The 16763-nt window shown below is 39.0% G+C and overlaps 1 protein-coding gene across 7 annotated transcripts in view; it reads left to right on the forward strand.

The window, feature by feature from the left end:
- Positions 1 to 249: 249 nt before the first annotated feature.
- SIPA1L1 (signal induced proliferation associated 1 like 1) overlaps positions 250 to 16763 on the forward strand; it is a 181784-nt gene continuing 165270 nt past the window's right edge. For 4 of the 7 annotated variants that reach the window (XM_060761557.2, XM_060761548.2, XM_060761605.2 and 1 more), the window contains exon 1: positions 250 to 359. The gene's annotated coding sequence lies outside the window, so the exon portion shown is untranslated. Of the gene's footprint in view, positions 360 to 1738; positions 2055 to 16763 lie in introns of those variants that run through there. The other 3 variants (XM_060761586.2, XM_060761596.2, XM_060761575.2) reach the window with 2 other exon arrangements.

Genomic DNA, 16763 nt, shown 5'->3' on the forward strand with positions numbered 1-16763 from the left:
CTGGAGAAACCCCCTTGCTCCTTGGTCAAGGCAGAGAGAGAAAGAGACCGGTCGGACTTCGCCAGCCATTGCTTGGCGACCGTTTCGCTTATGGAGGCAGGCTTCACCGCCCGCCGCTAGGCCGCCGCTTGGCAGTTACCATAGCAACGCCGACACTCCTCCACTTCTCTCGCCTGGGAGAGAAGCCGCCGCCGAGCTGTTGCGGCTTCTCGCGAGAGTTGGAGTGATACTTTGCAGGCGGAGCGGGGAGCCGCGGTGGGTGGGTGAGCTCATCCCAGGCATTGGCGAGGCGGAGGGAGAGAGAGAGAGGCAGGCAGAAGCAGCAGCTCTTCCTTCAGGAGCGGCGGCAAGTTTGTTGGGTGAGTTTTGGGAGGCAAGGACAGGGCTGGGAGAGGGAGGAAGGCCTCGGCTTCAGGACCTACTCTCAGCAGAAGTCTCATCTTTCCTCACAGCAAGCCCTGAAAGTGTCTCAAGCCGAGGAGGAACACACACAACACACACACACACTCTTCCACATGCCATGAGGGCGGCTCACAAGATTCCTCTCCTTTTTGCTCGCTGCAATGGAAAGGGACAGAAGGGAACACACCCCCTCCTCTTTTTTGGAGCCACTTAAGGTCTCCATCAGGGTATAAATCAGGCATGGGCAAACTTGGGCCCTCCAGGTGTTTTGGACTCCAACTCCCACAATTCCTAACAGCCGGTAGGCTGTTAGGAATTGTGGGAGTTGGAGTCCAAAACACCTGGAGGGCCCAAGTTTGCCCATGCCTGATGGAAATCAAAATACTATTATTATATACAAGTCAACATATTATTATTTTAGATTATATTTATTTATATCCTTTCTTTTTTCTTTCAAACGAGACTCAAAGCAGCTCACAATACTAAAAACAGTCCCCCCCCCCCAAAAAAAGTTATTCAAACATCAGATGCTTTTGTGACTTTTGGCCCATCCTGTATCAACATTAAAATATAGAATTGTTAAAATATATGTTGGGCTGATCAAGGTAAATTGTGGGGGGGGGGGGGGGGATAGGGAAAAAACGATCCATGTATATAGTTTTGTCATACTAATTTACTGTATTATTAAAAGTGTCTTATTTAACTTACTACGTAGAGTTTTATTAAGTTGTATCAAGCTCTCTTGTTTGGTTTGGTGATATGGCCTAAGGGCTAATCAATAAAAATATTTATTATTATTAAAATAAATAGTTGGACTCACCTAAAACCATTGAAAACTATTCAGACCACTGAAACACTACCCAGCATCCTTTACAGTAATGTTTCTCCTCACCTCTCTCTGCCCTTCAGTCACTTTGAGGTGATTTTAACTATTCGTTTTAACTCTTTCTGTGTTCGATTCCATTTTAATGTTTGTATGTTGTAGGTTCTAAATTGTAATTTGTACTTTTTTATTGTTGTGAGCAGCTTTGGGTCTTGTTTAAGAGAAGAAAGCAGAATAACAGTAATAATAATCACCATTCCCCCTCTAATTGGACTTCAGAGACCTTGGGTTACTCTCAGTTATATTGGCTCCCACCCCTTCTCTTCACCACCAGCACTTTAAAGTGCCGTATTCCTTTGCTGCATGGTGGATTGTCCCCAAATTTGCTAAAATGGGAGGTCCTGCTCCTGTGATTTATTGGGAAAGAGGGGGAAGATTCTCCCTCTCGCTCTTCGCCCCAAATATTCACCATTTGTCCATCGGTAATGAGCTCAGAAAGTATAGGAGCTTTCCTTGCAAGAGAGAGGACTTGCTCACCCTGCCCCCAATTTAAACAAGGGAAAGAGAAGCAGCAGTGTATTTGCTTGGCTTTCCGTAGCCTGCACGTAGATTGATTCATCTTTTCCCAGTAAAAGGAAAGAGGAGAAGAGGACTCCTATATCCCCCAAACCTCATTGAGCAAGTTGATTATTTTTCCTGAGAGACTCTGCAGTGGAAAGAAGAGGGCAGCAGTAGCAGTGGGGTTTGTGCATTAAGTGCCTCCTCCCCCAGGAAAGGAATTTGAGAGGAGGGGATGAGTGGAAACAGTCCTTATGCAGGAGAGAAAAGGGTAAGTTACTTACAGAAAACAATCGGAATCAAACACAAGCTAAACTTCAAAATCGGGAGAAAAGGGAGAATGTTGCATAGGAGCAATGCATCTGTATCTTGTACTTAAAAGATGGGCGGTAGGGATTAGGTTTAATCCCATCTCACAACTTTTCATTTACATCTGATTTTTTTTTTACCCACTTCTGAGTGTGCAAGTATTTTTGCTGGGCAGCTTGGCTGTTTCTTGTTTTTTCCAAGTCAGCTTGGACACTGCAGTAATATTTAGCAAATTCAAAGGTAATGCCTTGGGGGATATTTTGCATGCTTATAATGTGGGAAAGGGAGTGGAGGAATGAATTGTAGTTTCTGTCCCTGGAGTTCAGAGAAGTGAGCAAGCAATACCTTAAAACTGGATCTTGCAGAACAGGTAGGAGTTAGTTGTTTATATTTAAATCAAAACCATAAAATCAGGCACAATTGTGTTTTATTTTCTGTTTTAAATGGCCCATTTTGGTAGCGTGGAGGTCACATGGTCCATTTTAGGCATTAATATGCATATATCCAATGGGTAATTGTGGAATGTTTTTATTTGCCGAGGAGTACATTTGTCTGCATTGGGGGGGAGGGGGGGGAGAGACAGGACAGATGATGTTCATAAACAGGAAATTCTCCTTGTCTAACCTTGACTAATACTGCTGCTGTTTTTTCTACAACAAACTCAGACTTCTAAAAAACCATTTTGGCTTGGGTGATTTTACAGATTTTTAAGGTGCCATTTTAGTAAATCTTTGTTTTCGGAAACACTACACTTGAATTCCTGCAGTGCTTTCAGAATATAGGTGTTGGATTTCAATAGATTCCTGGTTTGTTTGGATGACTCTAGGCTGGTGGTTCTTTAATTTAGTGTTTTTTTTTTCTGATGAAACTGACTCAGACCCTGCCCTCCTTCACCATAATGAATGTTGTGTGTGGTGTATATGTTTGCTTTTTTGCATGCAAATTGTAAACAAGTTTTGCAAAGGATGCTGCGTCTTAATGCTTGTGCAATATGACTGTATATTTCTTTGGAACTGAATGCTCTTCATTGATTTTGAATGTGAGCAGGTCAGCAGTGCCATTTCTTATTCTGTTCTTGAAACATTCCAGTGGGAATTAGGATTTTTACAGTATATTATGACAACAATGCCCACTTGCAAAAATATCCTTGCTTTTCATGAGGTACTGTTAACATACTATCCACAAGTAGTGATGCCTTTTTGGGGTCAACTCCAAGGCATAAAATATATTATGCAAACTTTTGAAGCTTCCCTGGTTTCTTCTGAGGCAGAGATGTTAAAAGTCATACATGGGGGAAATGATGATGACGAAGACGTTAGAGTCATAGTCCAGTGAGTCAGTAAAGATGGTACTGAGAGAATTCAATGCAGGTGGAGGCCCCTCCCCTTATTGATCATATGAGGACCAAGCTAACTGCTCCTTTCTGAGGCAAAGAACATTGACTTTCTCAAGGAGTCTTTGCATTATTACATCTGGAAAAAAAGTTTTTTTACAGCTAGTTTTGCAAAGGTCAAGGAGAACTAGATCTATAGTAAAGTTACTTTCATGTTGCTAATGGTGGTGAAATTTTATTACTGGCCTTTTATTGCTCTTTGTCTCTAGTTCTCACGTGGTAAATAAGGGGATTGGCCTCTGCCTGTATTGAATTCCCTCCATACCATTTAAAAGACAACAATCTCAGACAGAATGTAGGCCTGTGGCTTTAACACAATTACCATTTGTCTCTTGTATGATTTTTAACATCTGACTGATGACGAATGCTATGGATGTGGCCTAATAAAGATACATTGCTTTTGCTTCACAGCCAACATGGCTACCCCTATCTTTCTGTTGCCATCCTAATTCATAGAGCACAGTATAACCTTAGTTAATTTTACTATATTCAAAATACTTTTGGTTTAGTACAGTAATATAACAAAAGGCTCATGTGCTTGTCATACTGTTAGAAGAGGCTTCCTTTTTCCTTTGCATCACCTGTTGGGATATGGAACAGATGAAGACTGCCTAGCAATTGCTTTTCCTAATGTTTTGCTTGCTCTGTATATATATCTTGGATATTGTTTTTTGTTCAAACTCCATCCCCGCAACAGCCTTTTGTACTTTTTGATATGTATATACATAAGTTAAAAAACTTCATGCACTGTGATGCTAGGTAATCTAATCAATTAAAGCAGGTCAGTTTTTGGATACATTTAAAGTTAACCTATGTTACCTGAGTTTTTCAGAAATTATATATATGTGTGTGTATGCAGGCATGCATAGGATGCAATATTTTAATCTATTTGTATTCCCAAAGCAAGAGTTTCACTTGGAATCCTTTCACAAGCAATGGAGGGCAGCAACATATGGGCCTGAAAAGGGAGTGGAAAATCCATAAAAATGGATTACTTCCTGACATTAAGTTTAAGTTTAGAAATGCATAGTGATCAAAAGAAAATGTATATTCTAACAAAAGTTCTTTTTTCTCAACTATCTGTGTGGATTTTCAGCAACTTGGTCCCCTCCAAGTCATTTGAACTAAACTCCCATAATTCTTGAACTTTGGCCATACTGGACAGCTAGATTGAGGTCCAAGGCATCTGGAGAACAATCAGCTGAAGAAGGCTCATCTAGGTATCTGGTTTCCATTACAGTCAGTTTACTAAAGCAAGTGGATGAAGTATTGAATAGATACTAGTACTTTCCGGTTTCTCTTTTGGCCTACAACTCCTATAACCAAAGTCAGTATTATCATTATCAAGGTATTATAGCAGTTACAAAGGACAAGTCCTGAAGTACATACTCAAAGTTATGGTCAGCTGTTTTTCAAGTGGGGTACCACTATTTTTATTTTAAGTATTTGAATAAAACAATCCTTAAAAATCCCTCTTAAACTATCTGTGGGCCTACTGTTTGTTTGGTCATATATATACCTGGTACCTAGCATGTGTACTAGATAAATAAACAGTTTAGCAGATACTGTAAGATGGAGATATTTAATCTTGCTAAAAGCTTTCCCTTCTTTTGCTTAGCTTAATGCTGCTGTATGTTGAACTCGGGTTTTTTGGCATTGTATATGGAGAAGGGCAAACTGAAAAGCTAAGAGACAACCATTGATTTAGACAACCATTGATTTCGACAGTCTGCAAGAGTTGAAAGAGGGAGGGGGATTGGCCCCCTTTGAATTCCTTTTGTATTCATCTTCATTTATAGTGCTATAGTATTCTCTTCTATGAAAGAAAGAGGCACAGTATTCTCCATATAAATAGTTCAGTCTTTGCACCAAGGGACTTACTGCTTAATATTCACTGCTTACAGGATATGCAGGATACCCACTGGGATATAGAAAAAGCCTGGGCGTTCTTTTTAAAAACATAAATCCTACAGGTTGGCTGGCTTTCCAATAGTTGGTTTCTTATCGCTACCTCTAAAACTATTCCTACTGAAAGTTGGGTTACCCTTTCATATGTAAGTAAAAATAAACCTTTTAGTGGTGTTTCAATGGTCCCCAGACTATAAGAAGGCCCAGTCCCTCATAATACATAGTCTACATTTTGTGGAGTTCTTAAACATATTGTAAGTAATAATATGTAGCTTTCCCCCTTTTAAAAATAGAGACCAAGTGCGCAAATTCATTTTAAATAGGCTGTGTGTGGTTTGTTGTGTTTCTATTGCTATATCACACTGCTGCCAGAACACAAAACATCAGGATATAATAGATGCTGGCATAGATTGGGCCCCTTATCCTGGGACTATTATAGAGTTCCTTGGCTTCTGTTGGTGAAAATACACTGTCTGTGGTGGGCATGACTGGCGTCTAATTTTTGACAGTGCCTCCCTCCAGCGGATTGAGAACCTGAAATAGCTTAACCTTGTTGACTTTTAGTTTTAAGCCTTTAACAAATTTGATAGCACTTTCCTAACTAAATCACCATTAGCTTTTATTACCTGGAAAAAGGCATGCATTCTTTTGTATTTCAGGATTCCCCCCCCCCCCCATTTTTGTTGACTAATTTTGTATATAAGGGCCTACCTGACACTTTTCTTTGTTATGTGTCTGTTCAGTCCTAATTTTAGAGAAATTGAATGTAATGTTCCATGGCTGGATTTATTTTTAAAAGAAGCCTAGATATCATTTTATAACCAGGAAGAAGATATATGCCAGATTGTTCTTAGTTTCATGTTACCAGGGTGATACATCTCAGTGGTTTTTCTTCAGAAGAATAGCTATTAATCTATGGAACATTCTTCAGTTGATATTAATTTGTGACTTCATTCTGTTACTCATTGGAGAAAGGCAGCTGTTTGTTTAAAAGCAGTGCTTTAGTAAGTTTAACTTTGTATGAGTGATGGACCTAAAGGAGCAGTGGCAATAGTGGTACAGATGGTAAGTTCTAGGCTACTCTGTAAAGTAGCACCAGGTAATGTGTGCACTGAGCATCTGTTTTAGTTTTATCCAGCTGCATTGTGAAATAACTTCCTCTATCACTGTTTCTACTATTGCGTTCTTGATAGTTCAGCCTAGGTTGATAATGGTGAAGCCTGTAATTAGTTTCTTTAGCCCTGAGGTTTCTCATAGATTAAAAAAGACAAGTTCATTTTTAATTGTGAAAATTATGTCCACCCATGCACCATAATTGTGTAGGTGTTTCCAGAAAAATCGGAAAACCTGAACTTTTTGTAACTGATTAGTGGGTTGTTTGCTGGGTTGCTTTGGATGTTCCACAAATGAGTCGAGTAAAATATTTGACTGTTCATTGAATATTATGTATTTCTTTAATCTAAATGTTCATAGAGCAGCTTGCCAATGAACAAAGACAGATGCTGCTTCAGGTTTATGACACAAAGAGGCATTATACATAAAGGAAAAGGATGGAGAGGAAAATTGAAAAGAAGAAAATGCGGACACCAATTCTTAATGGAGATTTTCATAATGGTCAAATAGATGGTTCATAGCAGCACTCTCTGGTTTGAAAACAATTCAAAGGAGAAGCAAAAAATATTGGTTTCTCAACTGAGTCAATAGAATCAGTGTAATCTTCTCCCCACCTTCCTTCTACAGATTGGTGATATGGCTTCTGGATATTGCAGGTGAGGCAAAGTGTCAGGGTAGGATGTTGTTGATGATAGATTGGGAGGCTTGGTGATGGATCTGCTTTCTTCCTCTGGTCCTGCTGCATGTGATGGAACAGCTGCTAGAATTATGGCAAAATGGGTTAAATATTTTAAAACCTATTTAGGATTACATGAATATTAGCCTATAAATAGGCATTGGAACCAGGTCTTCAGTTACTGAGCTAAAGTTCTGATGACCCTTACTCTTGATTAGATCTGTAATTTGTTTTAGCTTATCTTTGAAAGAAGGGCTCACCCCATTGTGGTATTGTTAAGATTTACAGAGAAATTCCAAGGCATACTGTAAGTATTGCAAGGGAGAATTTATCTTGGATCACTGCTGCCAGTAAGTATTAATGGTATTGGATAATGTGGAGCCATCATTTGACTTGACAAAAGGCAGCTTCCTGTTTTCCTATCTCATGAATTAGTAGTTGGGAGTAATTGAGTTTTTAGGTCATTTTCATGTTCTCTATAAATTGATAAGGCACTTTAATAAACTCTTGCATAGTCATCTTCAAAAATATATGTTAAGACATTTTGTATAGATTTTTAAAGAGCACAGGATAGATTTAAAAGCCCATAAAAATGTAAATATATACAGTCATAAAAAATGTCAGATAGCAAACAGCAGATAAAAAACTAGCAGTAAAAAACAGCTTCCAATAGATTCAGTTTGTATATTCATTTGGGAATAGATGTTCCATTTTTCTGTAAAATAAACTCCAAACTTGCCAAAAACATCTAGAGGGTCACTAAACAGAGTTAAGTAATGTCTCCGAAAAGGAAGGTCTTCCAAGAGGTGCTGGTTCTCAACCTGTGGGTTCCCAGGTGTTTTGGCTTACAACTCCCAGAAATCCCAGTTAGTTTACTAGTTGTTAGAATATCTGGGAGTTGAAAGCCAAAACAGCTGCTCTAGAGCTTTTGCTTTGAGTGGGAGGGTTGGACTCAATGGTTCAAGAGGCCTCTTCCAACTCCGATTCTGTGAGGCTCCCTTACACATATTAATGTGTAATGTACTGAGAAGGTACTCAGCCTAGGATACAATTCAATCAGAAGTTGACTTAAGGTTCACTTTCTTTTCAAAAGAATGTGTGTGCACATGATCTCAATAGGATGTAATACTCATTTTGGACTACACTTTCTTCTAAGGAAAGTGAATTAAAAACATGCCAGTATATTACCTTCTCGTCCAATAAACTTGAGCTTTTCCAATAATGTTTCACTTGGTAGCAGCAATATTTCCTATCCTTCCCCCCTTCCCCCCTCCTAAAAGACATTAGAGGGACTGACATTGGTAATGTGTGTGGAGACGCACAAAACTAGGAATTCTTTCAGTTTGATAACTTGAGGCAGTTTCCAAGCAAAATAAAATATTATATAAGGTTTGCTATCACATACCATGAGGCTAGACTTTTTAATATGTGTTTAATTTTTCATTTCATGATTTTGAAAGTTCACATTTTGAGGATTTCATATTGCAATCTAATCTATTGCATTCTTTTTCTTAAACTGATAAAATGTTTATTACTCTGGCTTTATATTGTTTTGTGGTATGCATGTACATGTGTGTTAATATGAATAAATTTGACTGCCAAAGTTAGAAATAAGGTTGGGAGGACCAGCTTTTAGAATGAACAGAAAACATGGAGCGACTGAGAAAGAGAACAAATATTTATATAAAAATAGTTTAGGCTATACTGGGTTTTCCATCTTCCCTGAAGTCACTGAAGAAGAATGTTTGAACATGGGGACATTTACTGCCCTGCTTGGCATTCAGCTGCATGCTGCAGTACTGTGGTTTTGAGAACACATTTGATCCTCTCCAGTTTATGTGTAATTTGTTTCTTTTTAAAAAGTTTTTGGCTTTATGACCACTGTTTCAAAACCAAAAATTAAAATAATAAATATAGAGAATATAACGTAACATTTTCTCATACCTATCAATAGCTACTAAAAGTCTGCCTACAAAAATATGCTAGCTTACCTGTTAAGATACATTAGTGTATAGCTCTTTTATATCAGTTTAAGAAGCTAACAGGAAAATACTACTCCCCTCCCAATAGAGAGATCCACATAAATGGCTAGTGTGCGTTTTGCAGTTTTTAAAACAATTTCAGAAATCAAACACTAATTGATTACAATGTGATGGAAAATATCTGTAGAAACTAGAGGGTTGTACAGGTTTACATTTGGTCCTGGGGCCTCACTGTCATGGGTTGGATCCAGAGAAGCAAAGACTTCTTCATCTCACACTTTTTCATGATCTCCTTGTAGCAGAAATATTACCAGTTTTTACTCTTTGTGGCAGAAAACTCACCAGTAGTTGTCACCAGTAGAGCTTTCCTCAGGTAACTGGAACCTCAAATGGGTGGACCTCCATAGTGATGGAACTGCCCCTCCTTTGGCACAAGTGGATTTCCATGTCATCTTAACTCCTATTAGCCTGCAGTTCTAGGATTCAGTATACTACTGTAATGTTTATCACTAACGTTGAGCGATTCATAAGCATTCATAGATACATATAATTTCTACACAACATAGTACATAATTTTTAATCCAAGCTTTATACATGGAGTGAAAATGCCAGTATAACTCACACAAGCAGTTAGAACTTATTTTGAAGAAACAGTACACAAGGGGGAAAAGGTTAAAATGTATGCTACTTCATGTTTAATACACGGATTTTGTTTCAGTAAGTGCTAATTAGTAAATAAGCAAGTTCTCCTGACTGTCTTTTCCAGCAGTGCAATACCACAATGTTACACCCGCCCCCCGCGGTACAAGGAAATGGTTCTTAGCTTCTTAGATTTTCCAAAGGATGGATATCCAGTCTGCTACTGTGAAAATTGGACAAAAGTCCTGCTATAAGGTGTGCAACATGATCACCAGAAATGTACTACTCGAACATTTCTGTTCGATGTACCAGAAATGTACTACTCGAACATACTGAGAAATATTGAAAATAGAATGTTTTTAGTAAAATAGCATCATGTTAAATGAACAATCCCTTATCAAGAACTCAGAAGATTGAGAGTCAGTGTGGCATAGTGATTTGAACATTGGGCAAGAACTTTAGGAGTCATGGAAACCTAGTGGGTGATCTTGGGCATAGAGGAAGGCAATGGGAAATCTTTGAAGAAATCTTGCCAAGAAAACCCTGTGTGCCCTCAGAAACCTGGTTTCTGGACATTGTAATCAACATTCAGTTCATAGAACAGATATTTTCTGCTTTGCTGCTCCTGAAGTTTCAGGAACTTTTTGGAAAATCATAAAAGGTAATTTGAGGAGAACAACAAGATTTTGAAAGATAAATTCAGAAATGAGTGCTTATTTCATTTATTTAGGACATTTATATCCAGTGAGGAAGCCTTTCAGATGAATTAGTAAGACCTGGTTGCCATGTTTAGAGTTTAAACTTCAAGGTACAGAGGGAAAAGGATAAGCAAATTTCAGGCATCTGTTCTATATATCATATGGCTGTTATAATGAGTTGTGATAAAAGTAGGATGTTCACAGCTCAGAACAGATCTTGCAGGCCAACAATATTTTATGTAAATATAAGTTTGATCTTTTTGCACTGGTTTTTCTTATAAAGCAATGTGGCAGCTCTCCTCTTAAGAGATGTCTAAAGTTTTAATTACATATTTAATTGCATAAGAGACAAAATAAATTAGAATGAATCATTTGTTTTTCTGCTGTAAGACAAAACATAAAATGCTCAAAGAGAGAGTTCAGCACTGAATAATGGTCCTTCTCCTCTTATTACTTTGTTATAGAATGTCAATGTTAAGAAGATATCCACACGGGAAAAGAGTCACTGTTTCATTTTGCCCCTCCCAAAAATTGTGACTAAATCTATATATATAAATTTGTTAGGGGCATCCAACGAGGAAACAAAACTCAAAAACCCCCCAACGAAACTTAACCAAAATTCCCATGCCCATAACACAACCCACAAGGTACAAACATATCTACTCAAAATGAAAAACAACACAACAACACACTCACAAAACGGCAAAACAACAAAACTCAAAAATCCCCCAACGAAACTTAACCAAAATCCCTGTGCCCATAACACAACCCACAAGGTACAAACATATCTACTCAAAATGAAAAACAACACAACAACACACTCACAAAACGGCAAAACAACAAAACTCAAAAATCCCCCAACGAAACTTAACTAAAATCCCCGTGCCTATAACACAACCCACAAGCTACAAACATATCTACTCAAAATGAAAAACAACACAACAACACACTCACAAAACGGCAAAACAACAAAACTCAAAAATCCCCCAACGAAACTTAACTAAAATCCCCGTGCCCATAACACAACCCACAAGGTACAAACATATCTACTCAAAATGAAAAACAACACAGCAACACACTCACAAAACGGCAAAAGAACAAAACTCAAAAAAACCCCAACGAAACTTAACCAAAATTCCCATGCTCATAACACAACCCACAAGGTACAAACATATCTACTCAAAATGAAAAACAACACAACACACTCACAAAACGGCAAAACAACTGAGCATGCGCATTGGCGCCCAGCCGCAAGTTCCATCGCGCGCGCACATGGCCTTCCGGCCAACGTTCCCTCTGCAGAAACCATGCCCACTCCAAGCCCCGCCGCGCCGCTTCCCGCACACACACACACCCTGCCGCACACACACACACAACCCCACGCTCCATCACTCCCCCCGCCGCCGCACACACACATGCAACCCCACGCTCCATCACTCCCCCCACCGCCGCACACACACGCAACCCCACTCCCCCCGCCGCCGCACACACACACGCAACCCCAGGCTCCATCACTCCCCCCACCGCCGCACACACACACGCAACCCCACGCTCCATCACTCCCCTGCCCCAATCTTACCTCCTTTTACTTCAGGCCACCCCGCCCCTTCCCGCCCTGTCAAAATCTAGGAAAGACAGGAAGGAAGGAAAGAAGGAAGAAAGAGAAAGGGAGGTAAAGAAAAAGGGGGAAGGAAGGAAAGTTAGAGGAAGAAGAAAAGGAAAGAAAAGGAAAGATGGAAAGAAAAGAGAGACAGCAGAAGAGAAAGAAAAAGGGGGAAGGAAGGAAAGAGATAGAGAAAGAAGAGGAGAAGGAAAGATGGGAAGGAAGGAGGGAGGGAGGGAGGGAGGGAAAGAAGGAGAGAAAGAGGGAAGATTGGCCACAGCAACACGTGGCGGGTAAAGGTTGTTATTTCTATTATTATTATGATGCTATTGTTCCTATGAGACCCTTTTAGGGGGAATGGGAGAGGTGTCAGGTCCCAGAGGCAATGCATTGCATTATTGTTATTGTTATGATGGTGGTGAAATAAAAGGAAATAAAAAGTGAAAGAAGGAAGCAAACAGGGAGGGAAGAAAGGCAAAGGAAGAAAGGGGGAGGGAATGAAGGAAAGAGAGAAGGATGAAACCAAGTAGTGAAAGAAGGAAAGAAAGAAAGAGGTAGAGAAGGAAGAAAGGAGAGAAAGGGGGAGGAAAGGGGGGAAGGAATAGGTAGGGACCTCTCTTTCATAATAGTCCAGATATCTACCTCAACTTTGATAAGTTTTACTATAGGCCACAGCAACGCGTGGCAGGGCACAGCTAGTTCTTTATAAAATTGCTGCAGTCGAGAAATATCAATACGGTTTCCAACAGTAACCCTCAGGAGAGGAATCGTAGAATCATAGAGTTGGAAGAGACCTCATAGGCCATCCAGTTCAACCACCTGCCAAGAAGCAGGAAATCACATTCAAAGCACCTCCAACAGATGGCCATCCAGCCTCTGTTTAAAAGCTTCCAAAGAAGGAGCCTCCACTGCACTCCGGGGCAGAGAGTTCAACTGCTGAACAGCTCTCACTGTTAGGAAGTTCTTCCTCATGTTCAGGTGGAATCTCCGTTCTTGTAGTTTGAAGCCATTGTTCCGCATCCTAGTCTCTAGGACGCACTGTTAGCTGTTTTATTTTAACTATATAATATAATTTTCAATCCAAACAATAGAATCTTGTGGTTCTAAGGCCTTGTGAATTCCTTGCTTCAAACTAGAGGGAATGGGGAAGAAATATTACACATTTTCTAGCACTGTATCAGGTGTTTAAGTACTATGTATTCGAAGTAGCTAGATGATTTCTAGTTGTTTTGCCAGCTTTGCCAAAGGCAAACTCTTCAAAAGTAGCTGGTGGAGTTAACTACTGTAGTAGCATCCCTATGTACAGGGTGAGGCAGCATAACTTCCTTTTTTAAAATGCGCGCCATTCAGTCGGTTGAAGACGTAGCGGAACACTAGTGGTCTTGTTCGAGAGGCGGGAGTATAAAGTTTTGTCCTGACACAGTTCAGTCGCCATCATGCGTTGGAACAGTGAGAAGCATGCTTTTGCTGTTGAGGCCTACTTTTCGAGCGGATTTGGAGTGGCTGGCCCGCTCTCCAGATTTGGCCCCTTGTGATTTTTTTCTATAGGGCTTTTTGAAATCCCATGTTTATGTGAACCATCCAAGGACCCTACAAGATTTGAAGACCAACATCCAGGAAGAAATTGCCAACATAATGCCTGCTATGTTGGCAAGAGTCATGACAAACACCACAAATCGGTTTACTCAGTGTATGGAGAATGGGGGACGTCACCTACCTAATTTGATCTTCAAAACTACGTAAAACAAAACTTTAGGTATGCGCCTCATTATAAAAATAAAAATTTCTGATTCATACAGTGGGTTTGATTAAGTTTTGAAAAAAGGAAGTTATGCTGCCTCACCCTGTATTACCTTTAATATTTTAGACTTTGAACCTTGTTTCCTCTTAGTTCTTTGTATCTTTAATATGGTATGTCATTTCTGTATCATTGCTACTTCTTGTTAGCAGTTGGAAACATCAGTGTTGATAAACACATATTTTCAGAGAAATTTAGACATTTCTTAAAAGACTTTAGATTAAAATGTAATTTGACTACATAATTACAAATATAAATAACAAGTTACATTTGGTTATCTTGCTTATGAAAAGGTTTGATTTTTGGCAATGAAATCCCTGTTGTGCTTGATGGAGAAACACACCCCACTTCTTGTGGTGCAATGGATACTATTTAAATACCATTTTATAGAGCACAGGAGCAGTTCTTGGCTGTGCTTCAGTACGTGGGAGTTTCATGCCTGTTCTTGCAGTTAAGGGCTGGAACATTAATCACGTAACAGTGCTCCTCAGTGCATGGATTGTGTACATTTGGTCATGCAAATAGATCAGACATTTGAATCAATTGAGATAGTTGCATGGTTTTGTTGACAACAAAGCATGTATAATGCAGTAGTTTTATTGTTAGGTATTTACAAAAGCTGCTAGCTTTTTTAAAAATATTGAAAGTGGCTTATATTAAAACAATTCTGAACATTTAATGTAGATTTTCAGTGAAATTCGTTGTTTTTGGTTGCAGACATTCTTATCAGAAAGTTGCTGATTGTAGAAATCAAAAGTAAATTTTGCACATAATTTAAAAAAAATGCTTATTCAATATATCATAGATGTATAATACAGGGTGAGTATCCCTTGTCTGAAGTGCTTGGGATAAGAAGTGTTTTGGATTTCAGAATCTGGGAGTTTTTGGAATACTTGTATTTGCATATATATAATGAAATATTTTGGAGACGAGATCCAATTCTAAACACAAAATTCCTTCATGTTTCATTTATACTTTATATACATAACCTGAAGGTAGTTTTATACATTTTACTGATTTTGTGTTTGAAACAAAGTTCATGAATATTGACCGATCCAAAAGCAAAGATGTTATCTCAGTTACCCACGTGGACAATTTCAGATTTCTGATTATTTAGAATTTTTGAGTTCTAGTATTTATATTTTGTTTGTTTTGTTAGATAGATAGATAGATAGATAGATAGATAGATAGATAGATAGATATCTGTATGCATGCAAAGGGTATAGAGCTTTAATGCAAGTTGTTTGATTAAGGACTTCAGTTATCAGATTTGTACGTGTGAAACCCTGGCCCTACTCTTTAATTAATTAATGATGGGCAGCATGGTATAGCAAGACATTGTATCTCACTCCCCTCAGTCTTATCCCTGTTCTGAGTGCCATATTCTTCTGTTTAACAGATAACCTATTTATGTTTGAAAATGAGGTATTTGAAACACTTCACCACTGTGTGAACTGGTGTGCAGAATTCTTTGTCAAAGCACATAGAAAAGATCCGTGATAAAAGATTGAATTGATTCTGCTTTTTGCATAATGTTAACAATATGTAATGTATTCTTTTGCTACAAGAGCTGTGGTTATATAGGACACAATTTTATACAATGACAGTGTAGCTAAAACCTGCTAATGATTCACAAACTTTACCAAGAAGCCAAGATAAAGTCTCAATTCATCTTCATGCTTCCAGTCATGAAAGGCACAGTTTCACATAATTACATAACCTGTGTTGGCCAGAGTTTAGTTTAGCAGGCAACATATGCCTCAAACAATAGCTATTCAAATATAGTAAACCCTCCAGTCTGAAAATAATAACAACAGCAACTTTATATTCCACCACCATCTCCCAAAAGGGACTCAGGGTGGCTTCCAAAACAGTACATAATAGTGCCATTGTTGTTTTTGTTTATTTGTTTAGTAGTTTCCAACTCTTTGTGACCTCATGGACCAGCCCATGCCAAAGCTCCCTGTTGGTTGTGGCCAGCCCGAGCTCCTTCAAGGTCAAGCCAGTCACTTCAAGGATGCCATCCATCCATCTTGCCCTTGGTCAGACCCTCTTTCTTTTTCTTTCCATTTTCCCCAGCATCGTTGTCTTCTCCAGGCTATCCTGTCTTCTCATTATGTGACTTCATCTTTGCCTCTAATATCCTTACCTCCAGCGAGCATTTGGGCATTATTTCCTACAGTATGGACTAGTTTAATCTTCTTGTGGTCCAAGGCACTCTCAGAATTTTCCTTCAACACCACAGTTCAAAAGCGTCTTATCTTTCTTCGCTGAGCCTTTCTTGTCATCTAGCTCTGGCATCCATAGGTTACTAAAGGAAATACCATTGCTTTAACTATGCAGATCTTCGTTGCCAGTGTGATGTCTTTACTCTTCACTATTTTATCGAGATTGGTCAAGAAGTAATCGTCTTCTGTTTCTCGCAGCTGTCTGCGTCTGCAGTGATCTTCTCTCCTTGAAATACAAAGCCATAAAACACATAAAATACATCAAGATTTGTGACAGTAACGATATCAATTTACATAAGACAACACTTACAAAAATAAGAAAAACCCCAGCTCAATTAAATAAAATAATAAAAATGCAGCAATAGCTGCAAATTAAAATGGCAGTACAACCACATTGAACATCCCAGCTATAAAACAAGTTAAATGTAAAGTTAACAATCTAGAGTCAATATCAGTTTGTTTGGTCATCTAGTTTAGCTAGTGTCTTAGTCATTCTCAAAGGTCTGCTTGAAAAGCCATGTTTTCAACTCTTTTTGGAAACATAGAAGTGTGAGGGCTTGCCTAATTTCTCTGGGGAGGGCGTTCCGGGGGGCTACCATTGAAGGGCCACCACTGTGAAGGCCCTCTCCCTCA

This window comes from Anolis sagrei, chromosome 1 (assembly GCF_037176765.1).
Source record: "Anolis sagrei isolate rAnoSag1 chromosome 1, rAnoSag1.mat, whole genome shotgun sequence".
Classification (NCBI taxonomy): domain Eukaryota; kingdom Metazoa; phylum Chordata; class Lepidosauria; order Squamata; family Dactyloidae; genus Anolis; species Anolis sagrei.